The sequence below is a fragment of the Drosophila mojavensis genome, unplaced genomic scaffold, assembly GCF_018153725.1.
Source record: "Drosophila mojavensis isolate 15081-1352.22 unplaced genomic scaffold, ASM1815372v1 contig_102, whole genome shotgun sequence".
NCBI lineage: Eukaryota > Metazoa > Arthropoda > Insecta > Diptera > Drosophilidae > Drosophila > Drosophila mojavensis.
In genome coordinates, this window is record NW_025318630.1 from 1 (window position 1) to 4200 (window position 4200).

At 42.8% G+C, this 4200-nt stretch overlaps 1 pseudogene; it reads right to left on the reverse strand.

Moving 5' to 3' along the window:
- Positions 1-45: 45 nt before the first annotated feature.
- Positions 46-3156, reverse strand: LOC122756710 (annotated as a pseudogene).
- Positions 3157-4200: the final 1044 nt, after the last annotated feature.

The following is a 4200-nucleotide window of genomic DNA, read 5'->3' on the forward strand; positions in this document are numbered from 1 at the left end:
TCAATGGGAACTTCATCCCACTTCGAGGAATATTATCGCCCTTACGTTTCTGCGCCGCTGACTGCAGTTACCGCAAATGCGCATCGGATGAAGAAGTAGACGAAGCTCGATGAAGCTGAGGCTGGAGATCATAAACAAGCCAAAAGATACCCACAATTGGATATCAACGTAGAGGCCGCTATATGCCGGCAAACGGTTCGTTTCTTTATAGCCGTGGAACTGATGCTCCTTGAAGTGGACGGTCAGGCGCGAGCCAATCGCACTTCGCAGCAATATACAATAGTGGGGCCATGAATAAAGTTTCTGATTGAGTAGCAATATATAATGGTAAATATGAATATTTCTGATTAAGTTGTTGAAAATATATCAAAATATCAATACATCGGTATTTTTGTTAATAATATAAAAATATATATTATATATCAGAATATGTTTAATAAAAAAATCTCGAATATATTTTTTGTAGATATTTTGTATTACTGTCCGGAACCACTTCCGAACATGGAAATCATTATATGTACATTTGCGTAATAAGTGGAACCAAGCGCGAATGTACAAAAATACCTGCGTTAGGTGAAAACGTAATATTCTCAAACTTAAAAATGGAACAAAAATACACATGGATTTCAAATATGGCGTCGTATATAAAACAAGCACCTTGTTGCTTTTGAGTACCGCATTTCCAATGTAATAAAAAGTTTATTCTTATTTTTTTTTTTGGCACTGATTACAAGTTTCAAAATAGTTTATCAGGGAAAAAGTAAAAGAGAAAAACAATTATCGAACAATGCTTTGATATATCGATATTTTTAAAGTTGCATACTCAAAAATCATATTGATATTTTTTTCAAAACCTAAAAATAACATCGACATATTTTAAAAATAGTCGGACAACCTGGTTATCGATATAATTTCTATGGCGTAGTTACTACTCATTGTGCTCGTAGACTTCACAAAAAAGTTACTCATGTTTTTCCAGATTATAGAAGGCACGCCGATACTTTCAAAAGCTATATTCCTGGCGAGGTGCATGCGGGCATGCAGTTGCACACATGACCTTGGTATTGGGATCGGACGCTCTGATGTACGGTCTGATTCTGCAACAGTGACATAGAGTTCGTCCTGTGCCCTTAGTGTAGCAGTTCAATCTTTTCAAGTCTGCAAACCGGCACACATCTGCGGGCTCTGGGTAAAGGGAGAAAGGATACTGACTAGAGAGCTGATGATGTAGCCATGCTCGATGTAACGTCACTGGGCATCCAAAACTTGACACAGCCACACTTTGTCATTGAAAGTTGGCCAGGCACCCTGCCTGGCACTGTTTTCCAGAATAGCTGCAGTGGAAAACCGGAGATGGCATATGTTCATCATCGAAGAAGCACTGACGCCTATTGAAATTTAGAAATATAGCAAAGAGAACATACAAGATATAAATTGTGCCATGGTTAAAGAAATATGTCTTAGCGTTTACATATAATGAACTTGTAAAAAATAATAAGAGAGCTTTAAAAAGAAACAGTTCACGTGAGGATATCCCAAGCGTACTAATGTGGCTCTTCTGCAACACTTCTAATAATGTGTATATTTATGTATAATATACAATGTGCATGTGTACAAGAAGGTGTCTCTGATTTTTCTCACTTTTCAGCTGTAATTTCAAAAACAAAATTATTTGTGGACACGACATAGCTGGGCGCGGAACACGCTAACCATGACTCTTCCATTGCTGTGGGGCACCAGAATATACTGTTCGATGTGACCGGCACTCTCGGAGAGTTGAGAAAGACCTGGAAAGACAAATTAACAATAAACGAATGTGAGGGAACACAACACCAACAACAAAGGGGTAACGCAACCTATAGCCCTGCTTAAAGCTACGGCAATCGTAGTCGTAATTGTGCTCTAGTCCCCAAGGCAGTTGGAACCCTTTCGCAAACCGATGGAAAGCCACAGTGTGCTGGGGGGATATGAGTTCTGGCCCTGATCCACATAGCCTCGTCGACAGCGGACCAGTTGCATTCCCTGAATTTCATTTAGCTGGGCAATTGTGTGTCAAAGTAGTTCGGAAAGCAAACTTCGGGTCCGCATCCACATAGTTGGTGAAACGCTCACACGCGAGCAAATATCCTTTGGGTCGCAGACCGGTTGAACTGATAAGCAAATAATCTCGTCCTTCAGGCCACAAAGTCAAAGAGCTTGTCGCAAAAAGTAGAACCGGCCATTCCAGCGACAAAACGGACCCGTCTCGTTCCCCTTCGAGATGCTCAGGGTCCACCAACGTCTCCGTCCAAATCACATTTTCCGTTTGCTGGCTATGCTGCTTGACAGAATCGGCGCAATCCTCTTAGCAACATCCGAGTGGCAACAAATGTGCATGGTGGCTGCCATACGCTCCAGACTATAAATTGATAGACAAGAAACCAATATCAGTCGCCACTTTTCGATTACATTGGTATTGAAAACTACGATTGCCGTATAGCAATCATTATATATAAATTTGTAGAACCACATGAGAGTACAATTCCGATTCTGCTTGAGACTCAATACTCAACTCTTTTGTATTCTACACTGGAAAAATTGTTCCCTCCTTGAACTCCCTGCCAGATCTTTTGAGAGACGTTCGCATAATCGAAGACCTCGCGCTCCATTTTTTCCCGGGCATATGGTAATTGTAGGGAACGGTATCTTGTGCACTGGCACCCAGCGTCTCGTCGAAGCCTCCAGGATGACCGGCGAGTCCTGCCATTTGAGTGGTGGCCCAAATGAGCGAGGCCGCAAAATACATCGAGGTACAGGTCAACACCAGCCAGTATAATCTGAGGAAACACAGGAGACAGACATGCACTTTCAGGGGGGAAACTGGACAACGCTTTGAGGATGCACGCACACACTTCGTATATGGGGCGATGCAGCTCGAATATGTAGCGTATGCCATGGATGGTGGTGCTCTTCGAGTACTCCAGCAGCATTCCCTGCAGGCGGACAGACGACTGCCGTATCTGATCCGGGATTTGATGATCACAGCACTGGGCACATCACTTAACGCCGCCGAGCGCTGATGCTGCCGCCCTCAAAGTCAAAGGTCGGCACGGTCGGGGCAGTAGCGGCCCCGGCATCAGGCAGCTGGGCCTCTCGCACCTCCGCTGCGCTGGCCATATTCCAAATGCGCGTCTAGCACGGCGTTGCCTCAACTAAGCTGTGTGGCGTTGCGAGCTGCAGTTTTATAGCCAGAAAATGGGCGTCCAGCGCGAGCCAACCTTCTAAAACTCCCAAAGGATGCTCACAATTTGGTGAACGGGGACATTTCCGTTTTACTGACATATTCAAGTACCTTACAAATGAAGTATGGCTGACATTTGTATACAATACCCAATTTGTATATTTTTAAGGACATCTGTTCCATCTAAAACTTTAGCATATAGCAAACTGAGTTAAGCATAAAGATACTGATTATTTATACCCTGAACCAATTGAAAATTGGAAATCAGGGTAGCAATGGTTTTGTGAAAAAGTATGTAACAGGCAGGAAGGAATCATCGCAGACCACGAAATATATATATTCTGATCAGGACGACGAGCTGAGTCGATATCTCTGTCCGTCTGTCCGTCCGTCCACCTCAGAAGATATAATAGCTAGAGGAGCTGAAATTTGGCATGCATACTCGGCTATACCATAGGCAGTACAAGTTTATTTTATTTTTCCGATAACTCATCCGATAACTTTTTATCGAGGACAATCGAAAATCGACTTTGCATTTAAGTACTAGACTTGTGCTTTGGAATGTCAACACATTTAGGTATATGATCACGCTCTGAAGTTTCCATTAAGATTGTCTATCTTCAAAAGAAATTATTTAACAAATAAATTCTCATAATATTGCCCGACTGCGGCGCAGCTCAAGCGCAATCAACTGACGTGTCTATTCGTCCATCCCGGTCAATCCATCCTGCCATAAAGCTATTCGTCCGTCCATTCATCCGTCCGTCCATCCGTCTGTCTAGCCATTCGTCCAGTTCATCCAAATCATCCGTCGTTCTCCATTTGTCCGTCTATCCATCCATCAATCCGTCCACAAGACTTTATGAAGAAGCTACCGCTCGTGTTGACCTCATCCTCGTATTCAGTAAAATTTATGCTTATAAGCGCATAGCAAGATGGAAAAATTGAGTTGGAGCTTCACAATGTCATATGGTCATAGC